The sequence below is a fragment of the Lycium barbarum genome, chromosome 4 (assembly GCF_019175385.1).
Source record: "Lycium barbarum isolate Lr01 chromosome 4, ASM1917538v2, whole genome shotgun sequence".
Taxonomy (NCBI): Eukaryota; Viridiplantae; Streptophyta; class Magnoliopsida; order Solanales; family Solanaceae; genus Lycium; species Lycium barbarum.
The window spans coordinates 106682880-106695572 of NC_083340.1; the positions used below are offsets into that span (position 1 = coordinate 106682880).

General features: G+C 40.7%; 1 long non-coding RNA gene across 5 annotated transcripts in view; it reads right to left on the reverse strand.

Annotated features, from left to right (window-relative positions):
- LOC132636189 (uncharacterized) overlaps positions 1-12693 on the reverse strand; it is a 36646-nt gene that overhangs the window by 12859 nt on the left and 11094 nt on the right. For all 5 annotated transcript variants that reach the window (XR_009581074.1, XR_009581073.1, XR_009581071.1 and 2 more), the window contains one exon: positions 7177-7266. This is a non-coding gene — a long non-coding RNA (uncharacterized LOC132636189). The remainder of the gene's footprint in view (positions 1-7176; positions 7267-12693) is intronic.

Sequence of the window (12693 nt, forward strand, 5' to 3'; positions counted from 1 at the left end):
TTTAGAGGTGCTCGGTATGTTAGCACCGGGTGCCCGTCATGGACCTCGGGTTGGGTCGTGACAAATACAATTCAAGTTTATCAGCCTCAACAATGGAGAATCACTTACACAATTAAATCATATACTAACAACAATCGCCCAAACTCCATATCCGAGGTCATAGACATGTTTTCTCCCATAGATTCTACGACATATACAATTAATTAATCAAAGTCTAACTCAAGTAAACTGTAACCTACCTCAAAGCCGAATTGGAACAATGCAATCACTCCGCAATAGATTTTTCTTTCCTCAAAGCTTTAGAACATTCAAAGTCTAGAAATCATAATGCTTAAGTAAGCAATGGAGTATGAACTCAATTCATGGGTTCTCTAATCATTTTAACCCTACCAATTTAATTTCTTGTTTTTATTGGAACCTTAGGTCTCAACAACTAATTTCCATCATTGAATAATAGGTTTTCATGCTATGAAGCGATAATCTCTATTCTTAGATAATTAAACAACAATAAACAATACCCATTAATATTTTAGGGTTTCCTTGGCATTTGTATTCTGCCCTTCAATTCCCATTAAAGGTCCTTTGATTGAAACAAGAATCACTAAGAACATTACGCGCAGAAAGTTGGTGATTAAGGCTTACCTTCGATGAAGAATAGTGACATAGCCTTAGAAAGTCGCCTCTATGCTCTTGGGAAATGTTTTTGGAATTATGTGAGGAGTGGGGTCGAAATAAGGTATTTAAATTAGGTTTCTGACTTAACGAGGTCCGCTGCAGCGGGCGAGAACTACCCTCGATATATATCGGCCAATTGAACTACCCTCCCTATGCACACAAGCCAGCAAATAACCCAGTTAAAAACACATCACAGAGTCACTTACAAGTCATAAAAACACAACGTGAAACACACCCCAATTTATTTAGGTCCGCCCCTTCCTAGTCTCGGGAATGTACTAGCAAGGGTAGAATGGTCAATGAATGCATAACGACCAAGCGGGTCGTTACAAGAATCAAGAATAATCACTTTTATGAACTAGTTGAGGATTTTATGGTTTGATCTTCTCTTAATTTGATTTGGGATGTTTATGGGTGTTAGAGAGAGCTCAGAGATACAATAGGGATTTGTTTTTATGAAACTAAGTTGAACCCAAGTCACGGGAAATCAATTTATAGGTCAAAAGGAAATTTTCCACCGACTTTAAAGTTTCTGGAAATTTCGGGCAAAGCGCAGCCAAAAAGTACGGGTCGTACTTCAAAGTATTTCCCGTTATTTCAGCCCGTATTTTATCCCATACTTCTCAAAATTGCGATCTATCAATTGCATTGCAAAAGAAGACTCGCTGAACTTAAATTTACATTGGTTTTGCATTCCATAACTCCCCATATTATAGGAGATATACCTCTCTCAATTTGGACGAAAAATTTTTGTGCCAAGTTTTCCCAAAGTTTGGACAAACTTAATTCCTTCGATTGGCTTGATCCCAAAACTTTTTGACACTTTCTTAGAACATGTTAAAAGTATTCCTTAACCTTATAAGGGTTCCATGACCTCACCGAGCTTATGTTAGTTTACTTACAATGCAAACGACGTGAAAATTTTTGAGGTGTAACATCCTTCCCCCCTTAGGGACATTCATCCTCGAATGTTAGACTCTTAGGGGTATTACAAAAATTTCGAAAAAGTCTCCCCTGTAACTGTACCACTACCGTCTTGTCACAACAACCCAAAATATACAATGCCTCACAAGGACATAACAAACAATAACAATTATGGCCTCACAAGACCAAAAATTATAAAAATAAAGCATTACACACCTGAAGACAATGATATCTCTGTCTTAACCTCCTTTGGGAGTGGAAACAATTGCGGATACCTGGACCTCATAGCTTCTTCATCTTCCCAAGTCATTTCCTCAACATTCCTGTTCCTCCAAAGGACCTTAACTGATGCTACATCTTTATTCCTCAATCTTCGAACTTATCTGTCTAGAATGACAATGGGAACCTCTTCATATGATAGTTGCTCGGTAACCTGAACATCATCTACAGGTATGAATCTGGAAGGGTCTCCAATACACTTACGAAGCATCGATACATGGAAGACCGGATGGACCGACTCTAAGTCCGATGGTAGGTCTAATTCATAGGCTACCTGGCCCACTTTAAGTACAATCCTGTAAGGTCCAATGTACCAAGGAATAAGTTTACCCTTCTTACAAAATCTCATAACGCCTTTCCTAGGCGATATCTTCAAGAATACCCAGTCATCAACCAGGAATTCTAAATCTCGTCGGCGATTATCTGCATAAGACTTCTGACGATACTGAGCTGCCAATAATTGATTCTGAATAAGCTTGACTTTTTCCACTGCTTGATGAATCAGACCTGGCCCTACTAACTTAGTCTTCCCCACTTCAAACCATCCAATAGGTGACCTACACTTCTGCCCATATAAAGCTTCATACGGGGCTATATGGATACTAGAATGATAGTTGTTATTGTACACGAACTCAATAAGCGGCAAGTGATCATCCCAACTACCTCCAAAGTCTATCACAGATGAGCTTAACATATCTTCGAGAGTCTAAATTGTACGCTCAGCCTTTCCGTCTTTCTGGGGGTGAAATGTTGTGCTAAGACTCACCTAAGTTCCCAATCCCTTCTGAAAAGACCTCTAGAAATTAGATGTAAACTGCGCTCCCCTGTCGGAGATAATGGATACCGGAATACCATGAAGTCGGACTATCTCCTTAATATAAAGTTTAGCATAATCCTCGGCTGAGTAAGTAGTCCTGACTAGAAGAAAATGGGCTTAGTTAGTAAGTCTTTCAACAATCACCCATATGGAATCAAACTTACACTGGGAACGAGGCAAGCCTGTAATGAAATCCATATTAATTGCCTTCCATTTCTATATTGGAATTTCAATAGCTTGCAATAACCACCAGGTTTCTGATGTTCAATCTTCACCTATTGGTAATTAGGACATTGAGCCACGAACTGTGCTACGTGTTTCTTCATCCCACCAATAAAATTCTTTAATATCACGATACATCTTTATCGTCCCCGGATAAACATAATAACGGTAGTAATGAGCCTCTCCCATAATCTGACGACGTAGCCCTGCAGCATCAGGAACACATAGTCTGCTTCGATACCCAAGAACTCCATCTTCAACAATTTCAAATGGTGACATTTTCTTCTGAAGAGCCGTGTCTCTACAATGAACTAACATAGGATCCTCGTACTGGAGCTCCTTAATCTTGGCTACTAAAGATGAGACCGCTGAGTCCTGAATAGTAACCCTTGTATCTCCCGAGTCCAACAATGGAACACTTAGGCTAGATAACTGCCGAAGCTCACGAACTAACTCCCTTTTCTCCAGCGGAACATAAGATAATCTACCTATGGATTTGCTGCTAAGGGCATCCGCTACTACGTTCGCCTTCCTAAGATGATATAAGATAATGACATAATAATCCTTTAGTAACTCTAACCATTGCCTCTGCCACAAATTTAACTCCTTCTGCTTGAAGATATATTGAAGACTCTTATGGTCCGTATAGATATCAACATGCACACCATATAAGTAGTGCCTCCAGTTCTTTAATGCATGAATCACCGCGGACTAACTCTAGATCATGGGTTAGATAGTTCTTCTCGTGGTTTCGCAATTTCCTCAAAGCATAAGCTATAACTTTATCGATCAACACACAACCTAACCCAACACCTAAAGTATCACAATAAGTGACATAGCCTTCCGATCCATCCGGAAGTGTCAGAACCCGGGCCGAAGTCAATCTATTCTTCAGTTCCTGAAAACTATGCTCACAAGCTTCTGTCCACTGGAACTTAGCTCATTTCTGAGTCACCTTCGTCAGTGGTGCTAAATGGAAGAAAAACTCTTTACGAACCTCCTGTAATAACCTGTCAAGCCCAAAAAACTACGAACCTCCGTGGGTGTTGTGGGTCTCGGCCAAATCTTTACAGCTTTAATCTTCTGAGTATCCACCCTAATGCCTTCATCTAAAATAATATGCCTCAGAAAAGTTACAGAGTTCAGGCAGAACTCACAGTTAGAGAACTTTGCATATAACTTCAGTTCTTGGAGAACTTTAAGAACAATACGTAAATGGTCTGCATGCTCTGCCTCTGATCGAGAGTACACTAGAATATCATCGATAAACACAATCACAAACATATCTAGGAAAGGTCTGAGTACGTTGTTCTTCAAATTCATAAATACTGCCGGTGCATTCGTCAACCCAAACGACATTACACGAAATTCGAAGTGGCCATATCTGGTTCTGAAAAATGTCTTCGGAATGTCTTTCTCTCTAACCCTCACCTGGTGGTACCCTGATCTCAAATCTATCTTTGAGAACCATTTAGCACCTTGCAACTGATCAAATAAATTATCAATTCTCAGAAGCGGGTACTTATTCTTTATTGTCACTTTATTCAGCTATCTATAATCAATGCACATCTGTATGGGGCCATCCTTCTTCCTCACAAATAACACTGGTGCTCCCCACGGCAACGTACTAGGCCTGATAAAGCCTTCCTCAAGAAATTCCTTCAACTTCCCTTTTAACTCCCTCAACTCATCAGGTGCCATTATAGAAGGAGGAATAGATATTAGCTTAGTATCTGGTAATACATCGATTGCAAAATCAATCTCCCGTTCTGGTGGAAGACCTGGAAGCTCATCTGGGAATGCATACAGCAATTCATTAACTACTAGAACAGACTGAAGTGTCGGTGGCTTTACTTCTATATCCTGAACCCAGACTAAATGATAAATACAACCTTTGGCAATCATCTTTCTTGCTTTGAGATAGGAGATAAACGTACCTCTCGGAGAGGTTGTATTACCCTTCCATTCAAGAACTGGTTCTCGTGGAAACTAAAATTGAACCGTTTTCATTCTACAATCAACATTAGCATAACAAGAAGCTAACCATTCCATTCCCATAACAACATCAAAATCTACCATATCTAACTCAATCAAATCTGTTATAGTATGTTGATCATAAATTATAACCACACAACTTCTATATACTCGCCTAGCTATTACTGGATCACCAACGGGTGTAGACACCTCAATAGGTTTCATTGACTCAGGTTTAAGCATAAATAGACTAGAAGTAATAGGGTAACATACAACAATGTAGAACCAGAATCAATCAATGCATATACATCATGAGTACAGATAATATACTTGTAACCGTGTCAAGTGAAGACTCAAGATCCTGTCAACCAGCTAATGCATAAATACGGTTCTGAGGACCGCTCGCACTGGACACTCTACCTCTACCTCCACCACGATCGGCTGGTGTCTGAGGACTCTGCCTAAGAGGGCATACAGATGTCGAAGATCCCGCTGCAAACCCCGTCGGCTGAACTATACCTCCACTAACTCTCAAAGGATAATCTCGCATAATGTGTCCTGGCTGACCACAAGTATAACAAACATTAAAACCTAAACGACAATGCCTAGCATGTAACTTACCACACTGGGTGCATCGCGGTAAAGACGACCTTATCTGACTGGAACCACTCCTGATCCTAGAACTAGAAGCCCTGGAACTCTGGGCTGGCTCAAAATGAGTGGGTTTATCAAATCTGGGTCCTGGAAACTATGGAGGCGCACTAGTTGCGGAATAGGCCGAGCGCCTGGAGAACCGCTGCCTCGGACCACCTCTGGACTCACTAGCAAATCCTGAAGATCTGGCCCTCTTACTCCCACCCCTATCATACTCACACTTGACCCTCCGCTGTTGTTGGCACTCTTCAAGATTCTGAGCGTGCGCCCGAATGCGGGAAATATCCATACCTATCTAAAGTGAGGCCGTCAAGCAGTCATAAATCAAATATAGTCCCAATCCACTCACAAACAGGTAAACGTGATCTCCCACGTTAGCTACCATAGCCGGAGCATACCTAGCCAATGAATTAAAATAAAGCTATACTCCCGAGCACTCATGTTCCCCTATCTAAGGTTTAAGAACCTATCAGCTCTGGCCCGTCGAACCTTTGGCTGCAAATAATATCGAAGGAAAGCATTTGTAAACTCCTACCACATGGGTGAGGGTGTATTAATCCCTCTAGATGACACCCAAGTCTTATACCAATGAACAAAAAAATCTCGTAATCTATAGGAAGCTAACTCTACTGACTCGATGTCTAAAGCATGTATCACCCGCAATGTCCTCAACATCCCATCTATAAAGTTATGCGAGTCCTCATCTGGTTTCGACCTAAAGAATTATGGAGGGTCTGAAATAATAAAATCTCAAACTCTGGCACTAACAGCCTGATCACCATGACCCGTATCCTGACATTGGGCTTGAGCGGCTACTAACTGCGTCAACAACTGAATAGCCTCTCTCATCTCCTGACCTGGGGCATCTGGTAGAGGAACTGGGGGTTCTGGAGCTGGAGTTGGGGCTGGGCTTGGAGCTCCTCTATGCTTCTCTGGATCGGGCGGAGTATGGGAGGACCAAGATGGAACCTCATTCTTGGACTCTCCCTTCTCAATATCTATAGGCGGTACTCGCCCAGTCTTCCTACCCGCCACTGACTTGCCCTTCTGGGATACTGATGCTTTTCTCGTCATAGACATCGTTGAAATCATAGCATATTGTCAGAAAAGGGAATCCTTATAACATGGCTCTATCTCATGATCTAAGATGAGAAAGAAAGGTCAATCATTCCCAAATGTCCTGCAGTCTCCCAGTTTATAAGTGTGGCGCGCTTCACACCCATAAATAAGACTCTACTAGACACGGCTGGTGGACGAACTGCTCTGATACCACTTTTGTCACGACCTAACCAGAGGGCTATAACGGACACCCGAAGCTAACCTACCGAGTACTCAAAACGTACATCTCATAGTCATATATAAGTGGGCCATAAAGCTAACTCATAAATATCGTAACTAGAAGGGATACATGCCCCAAAAAACTGCATATATAAACGTACATCATCAAACTGTGCCCATATATAAGCTGACAAGGTTATCAAAGGATATAACAAAAATATAGACTGAGGAGGTCATAAGACATCTAGCTGTACACATCTGTATACGAGCCTCTACATGGAGTACATAAACTAATAAGGACGGGAGAGGACCCCGCCATGCTCATATATGATATATATACAAAAGAGTCATACCACGCTGAACTGCAACTCCGGAACAAGTGGAGTGCTCCTGTACCAATGCTGAGATGGAAGTCTAAGAATCTGTACCGTCTCCTTATCTACCTGCGGGCATGAACGCAGCGTAGACAAACAAAAGGATGTCAGTACGGACAAAGTACTGAGTATGTAAGGCATGATAGTAACATAAGAGAGACATAAGAAACTATGAGGTAAGTGAATGCAACCTGTATGTCTGAACTGCCTCTGTGGACCAATAGTATACATAAATATTGTGCATGCATACATGAGGTCATACATATATCTATGCGTATATAACGCCTGTCAAGCCTCTGTGGGCGTCCCATCTTATCATATCATATCGTATAGTATCGGCCTCTGTGGGCATCATCATCATCACCATCCTCATCGTATCATCATATGGCCAGCTGATCAGGTGGTAGTGCGTATATAACGCCGTCACCTTGCCCATAGCCTCTCTCTCTCTCTCTCTTTCTCTCTCTCTCTCTCTCTCTCTCTCTCTCTCTATATATATATATATATATATATAATACATAATATACGCGCATATAACGCCCGACGGGTCACAGGTCAGTATATGCATATGTATATATATAAATGCAATGCAATGCAAGACATGATAAGAGTAAAAATAACTCTAAAAATTATACTGAATCTGAAGGAAGACTTTCTAAGGATACATTATGAAGCATGACTCAAATGGGTCATTCCTAACTCTAAGAGTAGAACCATTATGTATTAACGTTACGTGTACTTTCGGTTCACAAGGATCATGCCAAAAGAAAGAAAGGGATAACCTTAACATACCTCAACTCTTCCAAGCAATCCAACAATCGAACTACTTATAACTAGCACGCCAATCCTATAACAAGGAATACATATATAAACTTAGATGGGGCTAGTATATCATGTCTATCAACGACAACTTAATTCTAAAGTAAAACGGGCAGCATTTCCCCTTACTCTCTGATCACTTCAACATATACAACAACCCACAATAACAATAACAAGCTTATAAAAGTCCTTAAATACTCCTTTCACTGCCCATACGGAGAATATACCCGAAACAACCCAAATTATACCAATATGTAATAACAATATACACTTTCTTTCTTCCCAATCAAGGAGCATAATCTCATCAACACACCAAATCAATTAAATACTATCCATATGAATGGAAATTAGCTCAACAATATAGCCACAGCATGCTTAAAACAGTCCATGAACTCAACAACTACAACACAACACTTTATGACTTTTTCTCCATAACCCTTTTCATGTTTTTAAAACTTGCTAAACCTTCAAATCAACTCAACATAAGAGATAAGATGAAGTGCATACCTTATATTTCAAGACCACCAACTTACACAACTTTTTTCAAGACCAAGTTCACCATAACTCCATGTTGAAGCAAGAATAATCACTTTTTATGAATTGTTTGAGGATTTTATGGTTTGATCTTCTCTTGATTTGATTTGGGATGTTTATGGGTGTTAGAGAGAGCTTAGAGAGACAATAGGGATTTGTTTTGATGAAAATAAAATGAACCCAAGTTGTGGGAAATCAATTTATAGGTCAAAAGGAAATTGTCCACCGACTTTAAAGTTTCTGGAAATTTCAGGCGATGCGCGACCAAAAAGTACGGGCCATACTTCAAAGGACTTCCCGTTATATCAGCCCGCTTCTCAAAACTGCAATCTGTCAATTGCATTGGAAAGAAGACTCGCTGAACTTAAATTTACATAGGTTGTACATTCCATAACTACACATATTATAGGAGATGTACTTCTCTCAAGTTAGACCAAAAATTTCTATCCAAAATTCTGCCAAGTTTTCCCAAAGATAGGACAAACTTAATTCCTTCGATTGGCTTGATCCCGAAACTTTTTGAAACTTTCTTAGAACTTGTTAAAAGTATTTCTTAATCTTATAAGGGTTCCATGACCTCTCTGAGCTTATGTTAGTTTACTTACAACGCAAATGACGTGAAAATTTTTGAGGTGTAACATCCTTCCCCCCTTAGGAACATTCATTCTCGAATGTTAGACTCTTAAGGGTCTTACAAAAATTTTGGCAGAGTCTCCCCTGTAACTGTACCACTGCCATCTTGTCACAACAACCCAAAATATACAACGCCTCACAGGGCCACAACAAACAATAACAATTATGGCCTTACAAGACCCAAAATTATAAAACTAAAGCGTTACGCACCTGAAGACAATGATATCTCTATCTGAACCTCCTCTGGGAGTGGAAACAAGTGTGGATACATGGACCTCATATCTTTTTCATCTTCCCTAGTAATTTTCTCAACATTCCTGTTCCTCCAAAGGACCTTAGCTGATGCTACATCTTTATTCCTCAATCTTTGAACTTGTCTGTCTAGAATGGCAATGGCTCTTCATATAATAGTTGCTCGGTAATCTAAACATCATCTATAGGTACAAATCTAGAAAGGTCTCCAATACACTTACAAAGCATCGATACATGGAAGACCGGATGGACCGACTCTAAGTCCGATGGTAGGTCTAATTCATAGGCTACCTGGCCCACTTTAAGTACAATCCTGTAAGGTCCAATGTACCAAGGAATAAGTTTACCCTTCTTACAAAATCTCATAACGCCTTTCCTAGGCGATATCTTCAAGAATACCCAGTCATCAACCAGGAATTCTAAATCTCGTCGGCGATTATCTGCATAAGACTTCTGACGATACTGAGCTGCCAATAATTGATTCTGAATAAGCTTGACTTTTTCCACTGCTTGATGAATCAGACCTGGCCCTACTAACTTAGTCTTCCCCACTTCGAACCATCCAATAGGTGACCTACACTTCTGCCCATATAAAGCTTCATACGGGGCTATCTGGAATGATAACTGTTATTGTACGCGAACTCAATAAGCAGCAAGTGATCATCCCAACTACCTCCAAAGTCTATCACACATGACCTTAACATATCTTCGAGAGTCTAAATAGTATGCTCAGCCTGTCTGTCTGTCTGGGGGTGAAATGTTGTGCTAAGACTCACATGAGTCCCCAAACCGTTCTGAAAAAACCTCTAGAAATTTGCTGTAAACTGCGCACCCCTGTCGGAGTTGGTGGATACCAGAACACCATGAAGTCGAACTATCTCGTTAATATAAAGCTTCGAATAATCCTCGTTTGAGTAAGTAGTCCTGACTAGCAGAAAATGGACTGATTTAGTAAGTCTATCACCAATCACCCATATGGAATCAAACTTACACTGGTAATGAGGCAAGCTTGTAATGAAATCCATATTAATTGCCTCCCATTTCCACATTGGAATTTCATTAGCTTGCAATAACCCGACAGGTTTCTGATGTTCAATTTTCACCTGTTGGAAATTAGGATATTGGGCTATGAACTCTACTACGTATTTCTTCGTTCCGTGTATAGGGACACTATGCTCGATGATGGCTGATGTGATGGGAGTTGTTGTGTGTGGGAGGCAGCTGTGTAAATCTATTTGAGACTCTTGCGATTGCGAAAACTTCTCGCCTACACTTTTAGTCCTCCGTGCATGGTTTCTCTTTTTATTTCGAGACTCCAAGTCTCCAAACTCACCGTTCTTAAATACCCTCGAGTGTTCATACCTGCATACATATAGTTCCCCGCTTTTCGATAAAGGATCCGGGAAGTGGAAGAATCCACACTTTTCCTAAAAAATGACTCTTTGTGTGAAACGAAGCATTATGACTGGTCACCATACGATGTTTTGGTCGGTTTCTTACCGTATATGGTCAGTTTTCCCCAAATAACGGCTACGCTTTAAAGGCATCGATTGATATTTCTTTGATAAGTTGCGTCGCTTCGACTTTCGAGGGGAATGATTACCTGTGTGGCTATATATAAGTGTCTTTATTGTCCTCCTTCACTCATTCCAGCTTATTCACCCCATTTGAATTAATCATATTTCTCTGTATTTTGCAAACAATGTCTTCTTCTTCGTCTTTGACTTCTGCCTCTTTTGGTGGTATTATTTTGGCTAACATAACGGCTGAGTTAAGCTCATCTTGCCGTCAGCCGTCCACGAGTGTGTCGCAAGTCATCAATTTAGGATCTGCAGCCTCCGACATTATTCCTTAGAATTTCCTCTTTGAAAGGGACTTCCGTTCTAACACTCGTCTTGAGTTAGGGGAAGATATACTCTCCTTGGTGCATGAGGGCGCTATTACCCAAGTCCGTCGAGACTATAGTTGGGGCTTGTACATCGACATTCATCCCCTTCCTTCGAATACCAGCATTACTCAATATGTCCCGGGAATGTCGTTAGTATACACTTACCCCTTTACTATTGGCATCAGGTTGCCGATTCATCGGGTTCTTGAGGCTTTTTGCAGGAGGTATGGTGTCTGGGTTGGGCAACTGGCCCCACAGGCATGGAGGATAATAAGCTTCCTCCAGCAGTTTGTTGATGCTGCTTGCCTACCCTTTACCGCGGATCAGCTGATTCACCTATACTCACCCCGACTTCACTATGGGGAATCATTAACTTTTCTTTAGGGTTCTAGGGCCTTAATCATAAATGCGGAAGACGATCACAATCGAGGTTGGTATGATCGGTTTTTGATAATTCCTACCAACCAACTACGAAGCCCTGGTTTGGGCCCTTCTCCCGAGCAGTGAAATAGTTCTCGTAAGTGACCACCCTTCTTTATTTGTTGCCCTTAATTATTTTTCCTTTTGTTCAAGCCATCTTCTTTTTTCCGCAGTGGTCCTGGTCATTCTTGACCCGCTACCTGATATCTTTGCATAGGTAATTGGTTTGCTGAGGGCATCTCTGTTACACCTCGAAAATTCTGGATGTGTTACCTTTTGGATAGGCTAGTGTGAGCTTAAGGTGATTATGAAATCCTTATGAGATTAAGGGAAGTGTTAGATAGCTTAAGGTGTATACTATAAGATTTTGAGTCATTCGAATATGTGAAGTCTAGTTTGTTGAGGGAAGTGAAATGTAAGTCGTGTTCGGAAGGTTTGCGCTATAATTGAGCTAATATTTATTTAGAAATATCTTGAGGGGATGATATAGGGCCTATTGTATGGTTAATGAAGTATTATATAAGTGCCAAGAAGGTTCCATGAGGATTGGAAGTCAAACGAGTCGACGAGAATGGAATTCGGAAATTCCCAGTTGTACGGCTATTTGTACGGACCGTATAAATTATACGGCCCATATAATGGTCCGTAGATTCCTTCCAGAGAAGGGTGTCCCCCTGGTGATATTATACGGCCTGATTATACGGACCGTATAAATTATATAGCCCGTATAATCGGGTCGGGTCAGATTTTCTTTTTATATACAAGGCCGACCCTTGCTTCTTTTTCATTTCCTACATTTCATCCAAGCTCTCCAAAGCTCCAAAACCCTTTTACCAACATATTTCACTCAAACCCAAGAGATTACAAAGATCAAATAGCAAGAATCAAAGTGCTCATGTGTTAGAAGGCTTCCTAGGGTTGGTAGATTTCAAGAAATACTTGGGCATTGT